We start from the raw sequence: 22,948 nt of genomic DNA, 5'->3' as shown, positions 1-22,948 counted from the left end.
TTAGGGATTACTGTCCTTCATTGCCTGGTGACTAATATTTTCACAGCTATTGTTTCATATATTTGGTTTGGCTTAAAAAGAAATTGTTTCAGACAGGAAGTTAAATTCAGCCCCTGCTACCCCATACTGGCTAGAAGTAGAAGTCCTATCAATTCATGTTTTAAGTAATTAAGAAAAAAAGGAAAAAATTTTTTCGTATTTTCCTACAAAGTTATCATTTCTAGTGCCCTTTATTCCTTTCTGTAGAGCTGAATTTCCATATGGTCCCGTTTCTTTTTAGCGTAGAGAATTTCCTTTAGCATTTCTCCTTTTATAAATATTTATTTTTTAAAATTGACAAATTAAAATTATATATATTTGTAGTATATAACATCATGTTTTGAAATATGTTTACAATTTGGAATGGTTAAATCAAGCTAATTAGCATGTCTTCCTTTCATACTTATCACTTTTTTGTGGTGAGAATGCTTAAAATCTACTGCCTTAGCAATTTTCAGTTATATAATGACTGTCATTAAATATAGCCACCATGATGTACAATAGATCTTTTGAACTTATGTCTCCTATCTAACTGAAATTTTGCACCTTTTGACCAACATTTCCCAATTCCTCCCTCCTCCTCTGCCCAACTCCTGGTAACCACCATTCTCATCTCTGCTTTGATGAGTTTGTCTTTTTTAGATTCCACATATAAGTGAGATCATGTGGTATTTGTCTTTCTGTGCATGGCTTATTTCACTTTTTTTAATTTTTATTTTTTCTTTAAGCTGCCAAGTTGAAGTGGAATTATTTCACTTCACATAATATCCTCTAGGCTCATCCATGTTGTCACAAGCAACAAAATTTTCTTCTTTTTAAGAAGTCTTTTTAAATTTAAGAATACTCCATTATGTATATATACTACATTTTTAAAATCCTTTCATCATTGATGGGCACTTTGGTTTTTCTGTGCCTTGGCTATTGTAAATACTGCTGCAACAAACATGGAAATGCAGATATTTCTTTGACATACTGATTTCATATGCTTTGGCTATATACCCAATAGTAGGATTGCTGGATGATACAGTAGCTCTATTTTTAATTTTTTGAGGAATTTCCATACTGTTTTCCATAATGGCTGTACTGATTTACATTTCTACCAATAGTATACAAGGGTTTCCTTTTCTCTACATCTTTTCCAGCACTTGCTATCTTTCATCTTTTTGATAATAGCCATTGTAACAGGTGTGAGGTGATATCTCATTGTGGTTTTAGTTTGCATTTCCTTGATAATTTGTGATGTTGAGCATTTTTCTTATATACCTGTTGGTCATTCGTATGCCTTCTTTCGAGAAATGCCTGATCTTTATTTCCTTTATTCTACTAATTTCATATTAGCTTGTTCTCTCTCTCTCTTTTTTTTTTTTTTTTTTTTTTTTTTTTGAGACAGAGTCTTACTCTGTAGCCCAGGCTGGAGTGCAGTGACATAATCTCAGCTCACTGTAACCTCCACATCATGGGTTCAAGCGATTCTCATGCCTCAGCCTCCTGAGTACCTGGATTATAAGCATGTGCCACCACAGCTGGCTAATTTTTGTATTTTTAGTAGAAAGGGGGTTTTGCCATGTTGGCCAGGCTGGTCTTGAACTCCAGACCTCAGGTGATCTGTCCACCTCAGCATCCCGAAGTGCTGGGATTACAGGCATGAGCCACTATACCCAGCCTAGTTTGTTCCTATTTTAGGCTTAGTTTGTTCTTTTTTCTCTGGTTCTTTGAAGTGTCATGTTAGATTGTTTATTTGAGATCTTTCTTCCTTTTTGATGTAGGTGCTTATTGCTATAAATGTCTCTCTTAGAGCTGCTTTTCTTTCATCCTATAAGTTTTGGTATATCATATTTCCATTTTCATTTGTTTCAAGATTCCAAATTTTTCCTTTAGCCTCTTTGTTCACCCATTGTTTGTTCAGAAATATGTTGCTCAATTTCCATATATTTGTCAATTTACTGAAATTCCTCCCATTATTGATTTCTAGTTTTATGCTACTATGATCAAAAAAGATACTTGATATAATTTTAATTTTCTTACATTTGTTAAGACTCGTTTGGTAGCCTAACATATGGTTTATCCTGGGGTAGTATGATATGTGTATTTGAGAAGAATGTGTATTCTGCTGCTGTTAAATGGAATGTTCTGTATATGTCTGTTAGGTCCATTGTGTCTGAAATATAGTCAAGTTCAGCATTTCCTTATTAATTTTCTATCTGGACGATCGTTCATTGTTGAAAATAGGGTATTGAAGTCCTCTACTAATGTTGTATTGCATTCTTTCTCTCTTTTCAGATATATGAATATTTGCTTTATGTATTTGGGTGCTCTGATGTTGGGTGCATATATGTTAATAAATTGTTATAACCTCTTGATGAATTGACCCTTTTATCATTATATCTTTGTCTCTTTTTGAAGTTTATGACTTTAAGTCTGTTTTATCTAATATAACTCCTGCCCTATTTTGGTTTTCATTTTCATGGAATATCTTATTTCATCACTTCACTTTTAATCTATAAAGGTGAATTAAGTCCATATAGGTGAGTTAAGTCTCTTGTAGGCAGCCTATAGTTGAGTCATGGGGTTTCTTTTAATCATTCAATAGCTACAATTTTTGATTGGAGAATTTAATACATTTATATTCAATGTAATTATTGATAGACAAAGACTTAACTATTGCCATTTCATTAATTGCTTTCCGGTTCTTCTTCCCATCTTGCTGTCTTCCTTTGGGATTAGATGATTTTCTGTACTGGTATGCTTTGATTCCTTACTCTTTATCTCTTGTGTACTTATTGTAGGTTTTTGCTTTGTGGCTACCATGAAGCTTACATAAAACCACTTATGGTTATGACAGGCTATTTTAAGCTGATAACAACTTAACTTAGACTGCATTTAAAAAACTCTACACTTGCTTTTTCCCACCCACATTGTATTTTAGTCACAATTTATACCATTTTGTATTGTGTATCCCTTAACCAGTTATTTTACCTATTATTATTTGTAAATAGTTTGTCTTTTAACCTTCATACTATGAATATTTGTGATTTATACATCACCATTACCGTATTAGACTATCCTGAATTTGACTATATATTTATGTTTATCAGTTTTATGCTTTCATATGTTTTCATGTTGCTAGTTAGCACTTTATATTTCAATGTGAAGAACTCCCATTAGCATTTATTATAAAGTAGATCTAGTGGTGATAAACTCCTTCAGCTTTTGTTTGTCTAGAAAAGTCCTTGTCTCGCCTTCATTTCTGAAGGACAGATTTGCCAGGTTCAGTATTCTTGGTTGCCAATTTTTTTTTCTGTACTTTGAATATATCATCTCATTCTCTTCTGGCCTGAAATATAAAATACTTCACAAATTTGCATGTCATTCTTGTGCAGGGGCCATGCTAATCTTCTCTGTATCATTTCAATTTTAGTATATGTGCTGCCAAAGTAAGCACTAGCACTTTTTGTAATTGTGTCACGCATGATAACATATTAGCTTGCTTTTCATTTATCTGAAAATACCTATTTTATCTTCATTTTTGTAAGTAATTTTTATTTGGTACAGAATTTTAGGTTGAAAACTTTTTTCTTTTTTTCTTTTAGCATTTTAATTATGTCTTTTGGCCTCAATTGTTTCTAATGAGAAATTGGCTTTATCTGGGTGCTTTTTATATTTTCTGTTTATTTGTGTATTTTAGGAATTTAACTTTGATGTGTTACATGTTATTTTCTTTGTATTTATCTTATTTGGGGCATGTTTTGTTTTTTGGATCTATGGGCTTCTTCTTTTTGATCAAATTTGGAAAATATTTGACCAATATTTTTCAAATATTTTTTCTGCTGTGTAGTTCTTTTGCCCCTCTTTTTCTGGAACTCCAGTGGCCATTTTCTCAGCCACTTGATACTGTCCCACAGGTTGTTGAAGCTCTGTTAATTGTTTTTCAACCTTTTCTCCTTCCATGCTTCTGCTTGGATAATTTCTATTGATCTATATTCCAGTGCACTGATCCTGTCTTCTTCTTTATTCAATCTACCATGATATTTTCTAATTTTTTTTTTACATTTCAAATACTGTATTTTTCAGTTTCTAAAATTTCCTTTTAGTTCTTTTTATAGTATTCATATTTCTTCTCAAATTCCTCATCTCTTCACACATTAAAAATGAATACATCTTTTCCTATAGATTTGTTATTATATTTATCACAGCTATTTTTAAATTCTTGACTTAGTTCATTTGGACTGCTATCAGAAAAATACCTTGAATTAGGTGGTTTGTAGACAACAGAAATTTATTTTTCACAGTTATGGAGGCTGGGAAATCCAAGATCAAGGCATCAGCAGATTTAGTGTTTGGTGAGGGACCCGCTTTCTCTGTGTGTGTGTGTGTGTGTGTGTGTGTGAGACAGAGTTTCACTTGGTTGCCAGGCTGGAGTGCAGCAGCACAAACTCAGCTCACTGCAACCTCCACCTCCCGAGTACAAGCAATTCTCCTGCCTCAGCCTCCCAAGTAGCTGGGACTACAGGCACGCACCACCACGTCCAGCTAATTTTTAGTAGAGTTGGGGTTTCACCATGTTAGCCAGGATGGTCTTGATCTCTTGACCTTGTGATCCACCCATCTCGGCCTCTCAAAGTGCTGGGATTACAAGTGTGAACCACCATGCCCAGCCAGGACCTGCTTTCTTGTAGACAGTGCCTTTTTGCTATGTTCTCACATGGTGGAGGGGGTAACTAGCTCTCTGGAGTGTCTTTTATAAGGGCACTAATCCTATTTATGAGGCCTCTGCCATCATGGTCTAATCTGCTCCCAAAGGCCCATCTCCTAATATTATCACATCAGTAATTAGGTATTAACATGAATTCTGGGAGAACAAAAACATTCAGACCACAGTAGTTCCCTTCTGCCAATTTCAGTATCACGGGTTTGTCACTTCGTTTTTATCAGCTGATTTTTTTTCTTCACTGGGCTACATTTTTCTGTCTTTTCGTATGTCTAGAAATTAAAATATTTTATTATACATAGATAATTTTGTATTCTGTTATCTTTCTTTGAAGAGTATTGAGTTTTGCTCTAATAGGTAGGGAAATGACCATCAAATTCCCTTGGTCTTTTATGGAGTTGGTTTTAAGCTTTGTTAGGGAAAGTCTGTTTTGATTTTCCCCTTAGTCCTATGGTGAATACCTTAATCTTGGAATATGGTATTTAATCCTAGGGTGTGGCCCTTCTGGGATTTCAGTGCAAAGCTTGAGGTACTTATTAAGGCTCTCTCATTGGTTGGTACTTACACTTTAAACCCTGCCTCCATTGTGGGCAGCTACTGAATCCTCTGCTCAGTTGTGTGTTTTGGGTTTTTTTGTTTTTCTTCAGGATTCCAGCTACTGTTTCCCCCATAGGCGTCGTGCAGTCTCATCCCACACATTCAGGGTTTAGGTGTCAGCCAAGGATTTGAGTAGAATCTATATGCAGATTTGGGGGCTCCTCTCTGTGGCTTCGTTCTTTCTGGGATTTCCCCCCTTCAACATCTAACTGCTCTGGAAGACCCGATATGCATCATCCAACTCCCCAATATTACTGCAGCTTTTTGCTTCAGCTCTATCTGAAATGCCCCACCATGCCACAGAGACTAGCAACTGCCCTCAGATGAAAGTTGAATAAACTAGATCTCAATCAGCATGGTTCTCATCTTTCAAGGGGACAAATCCCCTCTAGTTTCTGCCTGATTTGGGTAATTTCCCAGTAATTTCAAACCATTTTTTTCTATTTTGTGCAGAGTCAACAAATGTTATCGGTAGGAGACTTAGTGCAATACAAGCTACTCTGCCGTTACCCTAAGTTGGAAATCTCCTGGTTTCTCATTTTTAAAATGAGGATAATATCTACTTCACAGTTTTTTCCCTCTGTCTGAGAATTAAATAGGAATATATATGTGAAATGCCTGGCATGGATAGATATTCAGGAAATGTTAGTTTCCTTTCCTGTATGTTGAATTGGCATCTGCTTCCTTTTTGCTTCCCTTCACTAGTCCTTGCTTTTTTCTCTGTGTCCACCCCACACAGGTCTAACTTCTTTCCCATCTGACAGTCCATCAGGGATTTGATGACAGAGATCATATCCTGTGCCTCTACATCTCCTTTATCTTCAGGCTAAAAATCCCAGTTCTTTCTGCCATTTCTCAGGCCACAGGTTTTCTCTAGGGAACTTGGAGTCCTTATAATGATTCTATTTTTTCATGGAGGAATGTCCTAAACTCAAGCTCCTGGTTTTGCCATTTATAAACTCTATAATTTGAGCAAGTCATCTTTTGAGTTTCAATATCCCCATCTGAAAAATGCCATTGTAATTCCTATCCCATCTGTATCTTGAAAACTCAGGACCTCAAACTTTAGCCAATGATGGTGAGAGGGTCTGAGGAGACGTCTCCACCTCCTAGATTCCTGCTGGCACTGATAGAGGGCCTTGGGCTCCCTTCTCTGATTACCTTGGTGGGGGAAGAAGAGGGAACAGGGGCTATTATAATTCAGTCTCTCTCCACAAGTGAGGCCTGTGGCTAATTTTCTCTTGAATTACCAAGGGCAATCATGTTTTCCTGTTTTAGGTTTCACTTTTTCCTCCGAAAATCACTCAGCCTAGTCTCATATGTTAAATCCATATTCTTCCTATTATCACAGCTTTGACCCTATTCTTTGCAAAATAATGTTGCTCATATTATGTTATAGATGCATTTTCCTATCCATCCTAAGTGTCTCTGAAATACTGTAATCAAATAATATATCCTCTCAAAGTTTCTCTTTGATCCCCAGATTTATTTAGGGGGAAAGGAGAGTGGTAGTGATTTGTTTATTCTCCAAATGAGAGAAAGCACTAGCAAAGATATAAGAATTCCTTTATGAAGTCCTTACACAAGTAAGGTGATCATAAAATGTATCATCCAAAGCAGTATACTTTTGAAAGTGAAAGGGGGTACTATTAGTAATTACGCTATGACTGACTGCCTCAGAAAAATTGCAATGTGTGTGGCATTGTGCAATTGGGTACCTCAGGGCCTGATTTCTTGTAAAGGTTCCTGATTCTTGAGGAAAAAATATGTTTGGCAACCAAATCACCAGATACACAGATGAACAGCTCTTTTTTTCTATTCATCTATAGCATCTTTCCTTCTCAGGAACTTTATCGTTAGGGAACTCACTCCACTAGTGCAAAGGACTTAGAATCACCTGCGCAGAGCCATCAGCAAAAAGGACTGATCTGGTCACTTTTGTCTGAAGCACGTTCTCAGCTATGAGGCAAAAACTTAAGCTCACATCACCTTCCTGCAAGTCAAGGACTCACTGCCCCTCATTGAGTTGCGTCCTGCTTGGCTAATATCTGTTTACTCACACAGCTCCTGCAAAAGGTCACTGCTTTCCCCCAGAGGTGCTGGTTTACATGTAATGGAGCTGCAAAATGACCCTCCTCTCCAGTTCAATTCAGCCCCAGTCCCAGACCATGCCTAAGTTCGAAACGATATTCAAGAAATATACATGTTATACTCATCTTCTTAATTTCTGGACAAGCTGCTTTTTCCTGCCCTGCACTTTTCCACACTGCTACTATTGTGTCTAGAGTGCCTTCCTCCTTTCTAATCCTTGTGCTATCTGGTAAGATTGTACTCATTCATCAAGTCCCAACTCAAATATCGTGTGCTCCATGAGGCTTTTCCTGATGCTCCCTCACCTCCGTTAATCTACTCCAGGTGTCACAGTCAATTAGGATTTGCTTCTGCTAATTTAATTTTTAAAAAGCATGTCCGTGGCTTAGAAAAGATACTACTTGTCTTTCACATAGAAGAAATCAGAAGGTCAGTAGTCCAAGGCTGTTATGGCAGCCCTTTGGTGCCATCAAAGATTCAGGCTCTTACCTTTCTGCTTTGCAATCCTCAAAGTCACCTCATGGTTCAAGGTAGCTGCTGAACCTACAACTGTATGTTCATCTGACAGCTGGAGAAGAAATATTAATAACAGGAGGATAAAAAGTTTTCTTAGCTATTAAGGTCCTTTTTATGTTAATATTGTGAATTACATGAAAATATTTTTCCTTATGTTAAGCCAACCTTGAATTCCTGAAATTAACCCACTTTGGTCAAAATGCATTATCCTTTATATACATTGCTGGATACCACTTGCTAATGCTTTAAGATTTCTGCAACTTCTCATATGGTTTTGTCAGTCTTTGGTGTCACAATTATGCTAACTTCATAAAACAGATAGAGACTTCTCTTTCTTTTTGACATTTTGGAATATTTATGTAAGATTAAAATTATTTGTTCCCTTGAATATTTGGCAGAACCCACCAATAAAACCTCTGGTTCTGGAGTTTTTTCTTTATGAGAAGACTTTTAACTATTAATTCAAACTTTAATAATTATATAACTATTTGGGTATCTTGTTTCTTCTTGATAAATTACATTTTCTAGGAATATGTTTATTTCATCTAATTTTTCTTTGTCTCTTTGTCTGATTCTTCCATCTACCATTTCTGCTGCATTTCAGATACTATCTTGAGTTTGCTCTTCCAGTTCATAGATTCTCCTTTCAAATATATCTAGTCAACTGCAATTCTTATCTATTGAGTTTTCTATCTCAATTTTTATATTTTATTTTTATGATTCTCTTTGGTTCTTAAAATCTGCTTGCTCTTTTCTGCTGTTTTTGAGCATTTAACAGCTTTAGTGAGGTATAGCTGACATACCTCACTATGTCAATAATGTGCCAATAAATGGCACATTTTATAGTGTACAATTTGATAAATTTTGACCTATGTATAGAACTTGTGAAACCATCACCACAATCAAGAAAATGAACATGTCCAACAGCCCCAAAAAGTCACCAATTCCCTTCTGTAACACTTCCTTTCTGTCTTTCTCACCCACCTCCCATCTCCAGGTGATTTAATTTAGATGTTTGACCCCTCCAAGTCTAATGTTGACACGTAATCCTCAATGATGGAGGTGGGGCCTGGTGAGAGGTATTTGGACCATGGGGTTGATCCCTCATGAATGGCTTGGTGCTGTCCTCACGGTTGTTAAAAGTGTGTGGCACCTCCCCTATATCTTTCTCCTGCTCTCACCATGTAAAGTGTCTGCTCCTACTTTGCCTTCCACCGTGATTGTAAGCTTCCTGAGACCCTCACCAGAAGCTGAGCAAATATTGGTGCCTCACTTGTAGAGCCTGCAGAACTGTGAGCCAGTTAAACCTCTTTTCTTTATCAATTACCCAGCCTCAGGTATTCCTTTATAGAGATGCAAGAACAGGTTAATACAGAAAATTGGCAACAAGAAGTGGGATGTTGCTATAATGATACCTGAAAAATGTGCAAGTGGCTTTGGTACTGGGTAACAGGTAGAGGTTGGAAGAGTTTGGATGGCTCAGAAGAAAACTGGAAGATGAGGGAAGTTTTGAAACTTCTTACTAGATAAATGGTTGTGACCAAAGTGCTGATAAAAATATGGACAGAGAAGGCCAGACTGAGGAGTCCTCAAATGGAAATGAGGAAGTTATTGGGAACTGAGTGAAGGTCATTTGTGTTATGCCTTAGCAAAGTTCTTGGCTGCACTATGTTTATGCCCTAGGGATCTGTGGAAGTTTGAGCTTAAGAGTGATGACTTAGGGTATCTGGCAGAAGAAATTTCTAAGCAGCAAATCATTCAAGATGTGACCTGGCTGCTTCTAACAGCCTACATTCAGATACAGTAGCAAAGAAACGACTTAAAGTTGGAACTTATATTTAAAAGGGAATCAGAGTAAAAGTTTAGAAAATTGGCCACTTAACCATGTGTTAGAAAAGAAAAGACCATTTTTAGGGGAAAAATTGAAGCAGGCTGTGGAACAATCACTTGCTAGAGATATTGGCATGACTAAAAGAAAGTTCTCACAGAGCACCTCTAGTGGGGCAGTACAGAGGGAAATGTATGGTTGGAAACCCCACACAGAGTTTGCACTGGGGCACTGCCTAGAGGAGCTGTGGGAAGGGGGTCACTGCCTTCCAGACCCCAGAATGGTAGATCCACCAGAAGCTTGTACCCTGCACCAGGAAAAGCCACAAGCATTCAACTCCAACCTGTGAGAGCAGCCATGGGGGCTACAAAACCTGCAAAGCCACAGAGGCAGAGCTGCCCAAGGTCTTGGGGCTCACCCCTTGCACCAATGTGCCCTGGATGCAGGACATGAAGTAAAAGAGGTTTATTTTGGAGCTTTGAAATTTAATGACTGCCTTGCTGGAATTCAGATTTGCGTGGGGCCTAGAGTTCCTTTCTTTTGGCCAATTTCTCTCTTTTGGAATAGTAGTGTTCCAAAATAGTAGTACGATACCTGTACTACCATTGTATCTTGGGAGTAAACAACTTGTTTTGATTTTACAGGATCATAGGTGGAAGGAGATGAGTCTCAGATAAGACTTAGAACTTTTGACTTAATGTTGAGACCAGTTAAGACTTTGGGATACTATTGTTACTATTGGCAATACATATGAAATCGTATCGTATGTGCCCTTTTTGTTGTTGTTTGCATTCTTTCACTCAACATAGTTATTGTGAGATTCACTTATATTCTTGTATCCTTTTTATTGCTGAGTTGTATTCTATTCTATAAATATACAAAAATTTGTTTATTCAGTCACCTCTTAATTGTATTTTGCAATATGAGAAGGACATGAGCTTTGAGGGGCCATGAATGGAATGATATAGTTTGAATGTTTGTTACCTTTATATCTCATGTTGAAACATAATCCCCAATGTTGGAGGTAGGGCCTGGTGGGAGGTGCTTGGGTCATGGGAGCAGACACACTGTCCTCATGATAGTGAATGAGTTCTTGTGAGATCTGGTTGTTTAAAAGTGTGTGGCACCTCCCTGCTCTCTCTTGCACATGATCTCATCATGCAAAGCACTTGCTTCTGCTTTGCCTTCTACTGTGATTGTATGCTCCAGAGGTCCTCACCAGAAGCTGAGCCAGTGTTGGTACCATGCTTGTATAGCCTCAGAACCAGGAGCAAATTAAACCCTTTTTCTTTATAAATAACCCAGGCTCAGGTGTATCTTTATAGTGATGCAAGAATGGCCTGATACACTAGGCAACCACTGATCTGCTTTCTGCCACCATAGTTTTCATTTTAAGCGTTTTATATAAATGAAGTCATATTGCATGTTCTCTTTTTGTTGTTGCTTGGGTTCTTCTATTTAACATAATTATTGTGAGATTTGTTTATATTCTTGTATCCTTTTTATTGCTGACTTGTATTCTACTCTATGAATATACAAAAATCTGTTTATTCAGTCACCTCTTGATAGACATTTGAAATGTTTCCAGTTTTTGACTATGACAAAGGTACTGTGAACATTTATGCACAGGTTTTTGTATGAACATATGCTTTTATTTTCCCTGAGTAACTATGAGTAGAGGCTAGGTTGTATGGTAGGTGGATATTTAACCTTTTCAGAAACTGTTGACTGTTTTCAAAGCAGTTCTACATTTTGCATCCCCATCAGTAGTGTATAAAGGTTTCAGTTGTTCCAAGTGTTTGCCAATACTTGGCATGGTTAGTCTTTTTAATTTTAGACTTTCCAATAGATGTGTAGAGGTTTTTCATTGTGGCTTAAATTTGCATTTTTCTAATAAATCATAAAGTTGTATATTCTCTCTTTTTTGATCAGTCTCTTGCTAGAGACTTGTCAATTTTATGATTGTCTCAAAACCAGCTCTTGTTTTAATTTTTCTTAGTTGTTTTCTGTTTTCTATTTCATTGATTTCAATGCTGATTTTTATTATTTCTCTTCTTCTGCTTGCTTTGGCTTTCATTTGCTCTTTGTTTTCTAGTTTTTTTAAGTGGAAGCTGAGGCCATTTATTGAGACAATTCTTTTCTTTTAATATAGAATTTTAATGTTATGAATATCTCTGTATGTACTGCTTTAGTTGAATCTCACAATTTTGATACGATACATTTTTGTTTATATTCGGGCCAAATTCTTCCTAATTTTCTCTTTTGTTTCTTCTTTAAGCTATGGGTTATTTAAAAGCGTGTGTGTAACTTACAAATATTTGGGGACTTTTTATATATCTGTTACTTATTTCTTAACAACTTACTGATATTTAACTTAATTGTGAAATGAGAACATAATTTGATGACTCCTTTTAACTGTATGAGACTTGTTTTGTGGTCCATAATATGGTCTATCATGGTAAATGTTCCCTGTGGACTTAAAAATAATGTATATTTTTCTGTTATTGGGTGGAATGTTCTATATATGTCAGTAAGTAGGTTGATAGTGCTGTTCAAATCTTCTGTATCCTTATTGTGTTTCTATATGTTGTCCTAAACATTTTTGAGAAAGGATTATTGAAATCTTTGGTTATTATTGTGGATTTGTCTATTTCTCCTTGAAGTTCTACTAGCTTTTACTTTGTGTGTTTTGTTGTTCTTCTATTAGGTGCATAAACATTTACAATTATTGTATATTACTGAAAAATTGCACCTTTTAGCATTATGAAATAATGCTCTTTATTCCTGATAATTTTTTCTGCTCTGAAATCTACTTTGGCTTTAACATAGACTTTCTAGCTTTTTTTTTTTTAATTTGGGTTAGCATGATGTACTAGCCTTTTATTTTTAACCTATTTGCATCTTTATCTCTAAAGTGGGTTTCCTGTAGATATCATATAGCTGAGTCTTGTTTTTTTTTTTTTTAATTGAATCAGTTAATCTCTGCCTTTTAATTGGGGTGTTTAGACCACTTAGTGTTTTTAGTTACATTACTGGATGATACAGTTTGGCTTTGTGTCCCCACCCAAATCTCATCTTCTAGCTCCCAAAATTCCCATGTGTTGTGGGAGGGAGCCGGTGGGAAATGACTGAGTTATGGAGGTGGGTCTTTCCCGTGCTGTTCTCATGATAGTGAATGTGTCTCATGAGATCTGGTGGTTTTAAAAACGGGAGTTGCCCTGCACAAGCTCTCTTGGCCTGCTGCCATCCATGTGAGATGTGACTTGCTCCTCCTTGCCTTCTGCCATGATTGTGAGGCTTCCCCAGCCATGTGGAACTGTGAGTTCTCCATTATTACCTCTTTCCTTTGTAAATTGCCCAGTCTCAGGTATGTCTTTATCAGCAGCATGAAAACGAACTAATACACTGGGTTTAAGTCTGCCATCTATTTTGTTTTCTATTTATCCCAGATAGTCTTTGTTCTCTTTTTCTTTTTTGTCTGCCTTCTTTTGAATTAATTGAGTTTGTTTTTATTATTTCATTTTTCTTCTTTGTTGGCTTAGTTAACTGTAACTCTTTGTTATGTTGTATTACTGGTTGCTTTAGAGTTTACAGCACATATTTTTAACTTACCACATTCTACCTTTAAAAAGTATACTACATACGTAATATATGAACCTTACAAATATAATTCCAATTCTTCTCTGCCAGCTTTTGTGCTACTCTTGTCATACATCTGATTTCTACATCACACCTCACAATGCATTATTAGTATTTTTGTTTTAAACAGGCAATTATATTTTAAAGATATTTAAATGATAATAATCATTGATTGTCACCTCTTACTAGGGGCTTCTCTCAGGTCATCTTTTGCTATTTTGTAGCTACTTATTCATGCTGCTCCTAGTTGTTTTTTACTGCTTTGCCCTAAGCCTGGATGCAGAACCTTCCATTAATTCTCCCAAAGAATACTCAACACAGTAAGAGTGCTGGGGGGCAGGGGAAATGGGTAGAAATATGTGCAGATCTGTAAGTCTGAGGCTAGCAAAAGAAAAGAAAAAGTTAAAACTGAATATCAGATATACCTATGGTCCAACAAATCATGCCCTCCATAGAAGTCATCCCTGGCCATTTTTCTTTCTAACTCTAGAACTACTAGCATGTTTCTGGGCCAGCTTACCTCCACAGATGGGAAGTTCCTTTGACCATGTCTTTCTCCATAAACTACAGGCCCTGGAAAGACTGTGAGATTCTTCTTTCTCCCAATCTGAGGCCTACCTCATTTCCTTCCCAAGAGATTGAGAGTAAGACCCTCTATCTCCTACAAAGTAGATAGATATCCCACCTTCATTCCCAGCGTGAGGCTGGGCCCTATGACCTGGCTGGCCATCACATGGTCAACAGTATATTTCCCAAAGACTGTATCAAATCTCCTCCAGTTCCCTTTCATAGTCTTTCACTTCCAATGTGAGATGAAAAGAAGATCAAGCATCTACATTCCTTTCTGTCGAATATGGGCTCATGATCTCAAGAGCATATACTTGAAAAAAAATACACAGATGTCTCCTAAGAAATGAATGAAGACTTTGATAGATTGTCCTTTTTAAATCTATGTTTAGAAAAGCAATCTGCAAGGGCCTGAACTTGCTCATCATACAGCTGATCTACAGTACTGTACAAAACACTCAACATCTTAGTGTATATTCGAACCATGTCACTGGTTCAGTGTTTATCCATGAATGGTGAGGCATACGTACTGACATGACATCTGCAATATAATGTTGTGGTTCAGAGCATAGACTGAAAGGCCTCTCTTAATGGACCTTCTCAGAAAATGTAAGGTCTTCTCCCCACCTCAAATTCCTACTTCCTCGTAGAAGCAGAAACTTTCCATTGTTCTCTAAATGGAAATTTCTCAGCTTCATCAATTTTAAAATCCAGAAGCACCTGCAGGTAAACTTTCAGCTGGCAACCTTAAAATAATTGTGTTTCTTCCACCATGTCAAAGTTTGAGATAGAATACTATAAAACCTTTAATAATCATTGCCACCAAAAAGTATATGACTTGAATGTATAATTACTTTCTTTGTCCACAGCCCCTTTGGGAAAGCATGTCCAGCCTTGAAGGGTCCACTCCATATTCTTTTTGTTCTTGGCTTTCCCTTTCCCCAACATGTCTAGACCAGATCTGGACATTATTCAAAGGCCAGCCATGGACCAATCAAATCACCTGACTGCAGAATTCAGAGTCAGCACCTCTGGGCAATGATAGGAATTTGAGTTGAAATGTACAGTCAAGGATGGAGTAGGTTCTATGTGCAATATCCAACTCAGGATGAAGTATATATAGCAGAAACCACAGGCTGCAGAAAAAGCAGGCTTGTAGGAGAGGAGGACAAAGCAAGAGACCACATGTCCCCCATAAAGCAAATAAGAAGAGAGAAGTTGCCTCCCTTGCTAACATCACTGACCCTAGTTGTAGTCCCAACTGCTCTTTTGCCCTGGATGCCAGGACATTCTTCCTTGTAGTAGAGACTTTGATTTTCCTATCCAAGTCCCATTCTTCCCTTCTTGGTTTTACTCAATGTGATAATATACATAACAAAAAGACTGGATCTCTCACCTCCCTTTATAGCTAGCAAGAGTCACAGCCTAAGTTCTGACCAAGGGAAGTAAATAGAAGTTATTAGGTGGAACTTCCTGGAAGGCTCTTAAAGAGGGGGAAGGAAACTGAATATACTTTTGGGCCCTCTCTACCTTCCTTCTAACTGCCACCTGGAGGGCAGAGTTGATGGCTAAAGCTCCAATTTAAGGATGGATTCCTTGGCTAAGGATGGCAGAGGAAAAAGATGGAAGGTGGTCTGAATCCCTGATGATAGTCAAACCGCTATACAAATCCAAGACTGTACACCTTCCAATTTCTTATCATGAGAGAGAAAACAAACTCTTCATGCCAACTTTGCCTCCTTGAAGGCCAGAGGCAGTTGGTGGTACAGTGCCTTCACAGAGCCAGAACACACTCAGTAAATGTTCCATGCTAAGCATATGTTTGCAGCCCATGAGCCAAGACACAGGCCCTGCCTCACTGTGCTCAGTACCTTCCAGGGTCCCATGTCCACACACACACACAAAAGGTGGGAGAGCAGATGCTGACCACTTAGAACAGAGCAGAGTACTTTGTGGAGTGGTTACTCAACAGTATCAAGGTGGCCACGTGGGGTACCCTCCTCCATGACTCCAGGCAATTATGTGAGGCACCTCCCCCTGGGGCTCAAGGTGGTATTCATGCTTATTGACAGGAGCACTACTATGCATAGGTGTTTTAAACGCATCTGAGAACAGTTTTTGGCGATCATTGCCAGAAGGCCTTCCTTCACTGGTTTACAGGAAAGGGGATGAGGAGGTAAAATTCACAGAAGCTAAAAGTAGCGTGAGTGACCTGGCATTAGAATCCCAGCAATGTGGAGAAGCTACAATTAATGATGGAGGAGGAACTTTAGAAGATGGTGAGGAAAAGATCAGGAGACAACGAAGCCTCTCTGCTTCACATCCTAAAAACCCAGAATGTCTGTTTGTTTGTTTGTTTTTTGAGATGGAGTTTTGCTCTTTTTGCCCAGGCTGGAGTGCAATGGCACGATCTTGGCTCACTGCAATCTCCACCTCCCGGGTTCAAGTGATTCTCCTACCTCAGCCTCCCGAGTAGCTGGGATTACAGGTGCCCGCCGCCATGCCCGGCTAATTTTGTATTTTTAGTAGAGATGGGGTTTCATCATGTTGGCCAGGCTAGTCTCAAACTCCTGATCTCAGGTGATCTGCCTGCCTTGGCCTCCCAAAGTGTTGGGATTACAGGTGTGAGCCACCATGTCCCACCTACATAATGTCTTTTTAACCCTTTATGACTGAAGACTTGCACATCTTCCCACTTAATGGCTGCTGGGTATAATGGCTCACATAGGTCTAAACACATTATATAGGACTCTCATAGATATGATAAAATTGTAATAGAAGCCATCTGGGATACAGAAAGTATGTTAAAATAGCAAGGGATTGGCAATCCCACCAAACAGATCAGACAATGAGAATTTTCTACTACAGTTGAGAAAACTGATGTGTCACAAGCCTTGTTTTTCACTAAGTGTTCAGCCACGGTCTGAAATGAAGGGTAGTTAGAATAATTAGTAGTTTTTCATCCTTTTTGATGAATTTCTAAAGTTGTACAGTAATAACATGTCTTGAATATGCAATACTAAACATTGAAACAATCTTTTCATAATAAAATGCTAAAATATGTAAAAAGAAGTTTGTTGAAATAAATTTGGCAGTATCTAGTAAGGTTGAACATAAGCAAACCCTGTAACCCTACAATTTCCTCATAAGTATAAACCCTAGAGCAGGAGATGGAGATGGCAAACTTCTGAAAAGGGCCAGTTAGTAAATATTGCCAATTTTGCAGGTCCTAATTTTTCTGTTGCAACTACTCAATTCTGCATAAATAGTGCAAAAACAGCCATCAATGATATGTAAACAAATTTGAATGACTATATTCCAATAAAGTTTACTTACAAATACAAGTGGTGGGCCAGATTTAGTCAACTGCTACTAGAGAAACTCATGCAGATGTGTGCCAAAATATGAGTACAAGAATATTACTGCAGGATCATTTGTAGTAGACCCAAACTGAAAACAACCCATATGCAAATGTCCATCAACAAGACACTCCATAAATAAACCACAGTATATGTATCCACTGAATATCAAACAGCAAATCGGATGATCCCTATAGTACAAATAACACACTCTTTTAAGAGTCATTGGGTGACTTTGTTGTTGTTGTTGCTGAGACAGAGTCTTGCTCTTGTCGCCCAGACTGGAGTGCAATGGCACGATCTTGGCTCACTTCAAATTCCGCCTCCTGGGTTTAAGCTTCTCCTGCTTTGGCCTCCTGACTAGCTGGGGTTACAGGTGCCCACCACCAAGCCTGGCTAATTTTTGTATTTTTAGTAGAGACGGGATTTCGCCATGTTGGCCAGGCTGGTCTGGATGACTCTTAAAAACAAAATGTTGAGCAAAAGTAGACAGACCCAAAAGAGTACATTCTTTACGACATTTGATTTTGTAAAAACTAAACAATATTGTCTAGGAAGGCATCTTAGGTGAAAAAACTGTCAAATAAAGCAAACACGGAATTACAATGAAAGTCAGAAGGCAAGAAACAATAGTGACCATGAATGGGTTCTTAGAAGGCTTTGGGTGCTGGCGACGTCCTATTCCTCAACTTAGGTAATGGTTACGTAGATACTCATTATTTCATATTTTACAGAAATCGTACATCTAGGTTTTTAATCCAGTTTTTTGTGTGTAAATTTTTTAGAAAAATGTGGGGCTCTGTTTAATACTTTCCATCTATAAAGTGCTACACAAGACAGATGTTAACATGTAATGTCTAATTCTCCCTGGAATAAGAGGTGCCACTCACAGTTTTTATTTTCTGTGTAAGAGCAGGTGTCTGTCTTGTGCTATGGCTGGGAGCTGAGGTTGACCAGCAATATGAACAAATCAGAAGCATATTAGCCAGCGCTTTGTATTCACGTACTTTCACTGCGTGTAACATAATTTCTTAGTAGCTCACATGCTTTTTATTTTGTAATCTGCAAACTACTAATGTGCACACCCTTCAGAAAAATGTCTGTGCATTGTTCCTGTAAGTGAAATCAGACATCAACTACATGGCATTCTGGAGTAGTTGGGGTCTGCAGCTGTCTTCCCTCTTTTACTCTGAAAAATATTATGAAATTGAGAAGTGCTATCTTTGATAGTGTCTCCTGGGAGCAGAGCACGTGATGAACAGACTTCCACCGTGGAAGAGATGGGTGAGGAGGTTAAGTAAATTTTCTTTGTGTAGTTCCCATTAAACTTCAATCAGAGTTACAGAAAGAAATTTCCTCCAGGCGGCTGCGAATACAGGTATTGGTTTGACTTTAATAAAAGTCATAACTGATCTCTCTGAGGTCTCTCGTGGAATGAGCTCAGCAGAATTCAGGCAGGTCCTTGAGAGGAAAAGCGCCCACTTAAACATCGCATTATCCTAATAATCCCATTCCAGAGCTGCCGTCCCATTATTTTAAAGGTCTTCATTTGCAAATTGTGGTATTTGAAAGTTTTCTTTTTACATTATTGCAGAAAGCGGGATGGATCTTTCTGAGGGTCACACACCTATTTACAGACTCTCTCTCCTTCCAGACCACAGTAAGGCAGCAAGGTAGAGGCCGCTTTGCGCCTTCACGTCACTGCTTTGATTAAACCACCCTGTTTAAAGCAACACCTGCTTTGAAGGTAAGACTGCTTTTAATAAGGTTTATTAAGAAAGAAGAAAGAAATTCTCTCATTGCTAAAGAAGAGCCCTGGTCAAGATGGCGATCAGGGTAACGTTGTCCCAAGGCATAAAATCTCATCCATTCAGTTTTTGTCCAACAAATCTTTTCAGCACACCTGGTGTGTGTTAGGCACTGCTCTAGGCCCTTAAATACAGCAGGTATCAAGATAGAGAAGAAATTTGCAATCCAGTCAGGGAAATGCCCAGGGAACAAACAAAATATTACTAAGATAATTTCAGATAATGATAAGAAGATGATAAGAAAATCAAAGATTGGATAATAGACTAAGTGATGATTTGGGATGGGGGCACCAATGTAGATGGGGTTGAGGGGAGCCTCTTTGAGAGGATCATAAGTGAGCTGACAACTAATGGATGAGAAGGAGCTATTCATGCAAATATTTCAAGGAAAGGGAGTTCCAGGATGCTGTCGTTTAGATGTTTGTCCCCCCAAACCCTCTGTTGAAATTTGATCCCTAATGTTGTAGGTAGGGCCCAATAGGAGGTACTTGGGTCATGGGGGCGAATCCCTCATGAATATCTTGGTGCCCTCCCTGCAGGGGCAGGAGGTGGGGAAGTAAGTGGGTTCTCACTCTATTAGTTCTTGTGAGATGCGTTGTTGAAAAGAGCCTGGCACCTCCTCCTCTCTCTTGCGTTCTCTCTTGCCACGTGATCTGCACACACTGGCTCCCCCTTACTTACCGCCATGAGTGGAAGCAGCCTGGGCCCTCACCAGAAGCAGATGGTGGTGCCATGGTTCTCATACCGCCTGCAGAACCATGAACCAAATAAACAGCTTTTCTTTAAAAATTACCCAGCCTCAGGTGTTCCTAGAGGATATAGCAATGCCAAGTGCTTGAGGGAAGAAATTTTGTGACACCAGAGTGTCCTGTATGAAGAAAGAGGGATACAAGATGCACTTGGAAAGATAGGCAGGAGGTCCTGCCTGGGCCATGGAAAGGCTGTAGATTTTACTATAGGTGCAAAGTCTGGCTTTTTTTTTTTTTTAATATGTAAATAAACATTTCTTAGGATAACGTCTAGCTTTATTTCTGGAGTGCAGAGAGACTTGGGTGGGTGTGAGAGAAAATGTAAACTGGCCCTGAATCCTGGCTTTGCCTCTTTACTTTTGCATGACTTTGCATAAGGTTCCCCAACACCTCCAACCCCATCTGTAAAATGGGCATAACAACAAGCACTTCACAGAGTAGTGGTGAGTGTTGAATATCTGTGAACAGACTCTGCCTGGTGCTGACTGACGCTTTGTGGGCACTTGATCATTGTCAGTAGAATCTTCCTCTGAATGACCCCATGGGCCTGCTTATCCTCTGGGGAAGCCTTTTTTTTTCAGTAAGAGATCATTGTTGAAATTGAGGTTAGGCCAACGATCATGCATCAAGAAAAATCTGAAGATGTTAACAGACCCTGGGCAGGCAGTCTCGGTGCAGTGGAGCAGGCACTCTGTTCTGGTTCTGACTCTGCTCGTCACTAACCAAATGATCTCAGGGAAACTGGCCTCCGTTCCCAAATCTGAAAAACAGGAGTAATCCTCATAATTCTGGCCCTGGTTCACCTCAAGAGTTATGAGAGTTTCAAACAAAATAATGTGTGTAACCATGAGGGCTTTTTGTACAGATGAAATGTTAGCCTCACAAGCTGCTTTTGCTAATGCTTCACTCTATTCAGAGAGGTCAAACTTCTAAGACCCCTGAATAAGTCTCGAAGCAACACTAAGAGTTGGGGGAGGAAGCAGGCGATTCTCTTTAGGCTTTACCCTGGTCTTGTTCTACACTGGAATGAAATATTCACTTATGAATATTCTGGGATGTTCTGTAATTTACAGTAGTCCCCCGTTTTCCACGGGGGCGAATTCCAAGACCCCCAGTGGATCCTGAAACCACAGATTGAATTGAACTCCTAGATACACTATGTGCTTTCCTATACATACATACCTGTGATAAAGTTGAATTTATAAATCAGGCACAGTAAGAGATGAACAACAATAACTAATAATAAAATAGAACAATTATAGCAATATACTATAATAAAAGTTATATCTCTCTTCTCTCTCAAAATACCTTATTGTACTGTACTCACCTACTTCACACTGTGGTTGACCATAGGTAACTGAAATCACAGAGTGAAACCACAGATAAGCGGGGACTACTGTATACTCTTTTTTTTTTTTTTTAGACAGAGTCTCACTGTCACCGAGGCTGGAGTGCAGATGCGTGATCTTGCCTCACCGCAGCCTCCACCTCCCGGATTCAAGTGATTATCATGCCTTAGCCTCCTAAGCAGCTGGGATTACAGGCTTGCACCACCACACCTGGCTAATTTTTGTATTTTTAGTAGAGACAAGGTTTCACCATGTTGGCCAGGCTGGTCTCGAACTCCTGGCCTCAAATGATCCACCCACCTTGGCCTCCCAAAGTGCTGGGATTATAGGCGTAAGCCACCGCGCCCTGCCTATATACTCTTTATCAGATTTAAAATGACTTTAGTCTGTTTCTTCCATCATATGTCCTCTCTTTTCGGAGGGTAAGAGACGCCATCCCGATGGGTACCCATTCTAATCCCTCTTTGCCCCATCCACCTTCCCCATTCTTTCTCCTTTCTGCAGAAGGAGAGCCCACAAACCAGTGTGCACTCTGGGCCATCCAGGAGTCTCATCAGGGTTATGATAATGACATCATCGGTAACTCTGGTCAGCCCCATTGACAATGCAGGTGTCAGTGCTGTGGGCATTCCAGTTTCTTTGCCTGATTAGAAGGGGTCCCCTTGGCTCAGGGCATGGAAATTTCAGCTTCTCTTCACTTCTGACTTTTGCCCGAACAAAGGGACACAGACAAAGGAGGCATGGCTGGGACGAGAAGGGGGTGAGGGGCCACTGGGAGTGCACCCGGCAGAGCTCAGCCTTAGACAGAAGGAGTGGAGGGAGGTCCTGGTGACAAGGCTGGAAAATGGAGAAAGTCGGAACAGCTCCAATGCTGCATCAGCAGATAAATCTACCTCTGTACCTAAACAGAGGTGGTGACCTAAAAAGACAAACAGTTGGGCTGTGGATACTTGGGTACAACAGGAGAAGGAGAGAAGGCATGTAAATATAGAATCAGCGGGGTTTTGGTTTTGGGTGTGTGTGTATGTGTATGTGTGTGTGTGTGTTTTCCATCTCTTGCTGGCTTGGATGCAGGTCTGTTTCCAGTTTTGGAAATGAAGCTAATCATTGGGGGTGGGCAGAATTATAGAGAGGGCTGGGGTCTCTCCACCAGGGAAGCCTGAAAACACACATTCTCCTATCTGATAGCTAGGACAGTCCTATGTAGCAAGGTAGAATTGATCATTATTCTCAGTAACAGGGGAGAAAACTGAATCCAAAGTGATTAAGGACTCATCCTTTGAGACACCATTTATGAAAGGTTGGGCCTCTACTTAAGTGGGCTAGCTCCAGTCTTGTGCTTCCTGGCCAGCCAGGACTACAGGAGGCCCTCAAGCTACCCAGAGTGCCAGCCCTACCTCCACCTCCATCACCTGCACCTCAGAAGCACAAATGAGAGTCCAGACTCCCAGGAATGATGCTGACTGCTCATTAACTAGAAGGAGAAGAAGTGGACCCATTGCTCCCGCCTATTTAAAGGAACAATTTGTACTGATTAAGAAAGGCATTTGTTCAAGTCTGCAAATCCTTTTAAAAACCAGGATCCACTTCTGTGCTGAAAAGGCTCGTGCTCAGAGCTTCTAACTGATGATAATTACTAGTCAATTATTCTTTTGTGAAGCCCTTGGGCCCAGCAGAGCACCTTGAATGGGTGGTGCC

The 22,948-nt window shown here is 39.1% G+C and overlaps 3 protein-coding genes and 1 non-coding gene across 7 annotated transcripts in view; 1 reads left to right on the top strand and 3 right to left on the bottom strand.

Moving 5' to 3' along the window:
• NDUFS5 (NADH:ubiquinone oxidoreductase subunit S5) overlaps positions 1-22,948 on the bottom strand; it is a 1,192,795-nt gene that overhangs the window by 632,216 nt on the left and 537,631 nt on the right. The gene's annotated exons all lie outside the window — the stretch shown is intronic.
• Positions 1-22,948, top strand: part of SF3A3 (splicing factor 3a subunit 3) — a 592,026-nt gene that overhangs the window by 148,022 nt on the left and 421,056 nt on the right. The window lies entirely within an intron of this gene.
• The window catches only part of AKIRIN1 (akirin 1), a 1,026,732-nt gene that overhangs the window by 601,049 nt on the left and 402,735 nt on the right, over positions 1-22,948 (bottom strand). The window lies entirely within an intron of this gene.
• Positions 3,375-3,481, bottom strand: LOC126944463 (U6 spliceosomal RNA). The gene has a single exon (XR_007722061.1). It is a non-coding gene; the product is annotated as a U6 spliceosomal RNA (small nuclear RNA).

The sequence above is a fragment of the Macaca thibetana genome, chromosome 1 (assembly GCF_024542745.1).
Source record: "Macaca thibetana thibetana isolate TM-01 chromosome 1, ASM2454274v1, whole genome shotgun sequence".
Classification (NCBI taxonomy): Eukaryota; Metazoa; Chordata; class Mammalia; order Primates; family Cercopithecidae; genus Macaca; species Macaca thibetana.
Note: the sequence above shows the minus strand (reverse complement) of the source record. Positions and strands in the feature narration are given on the sequence as shown.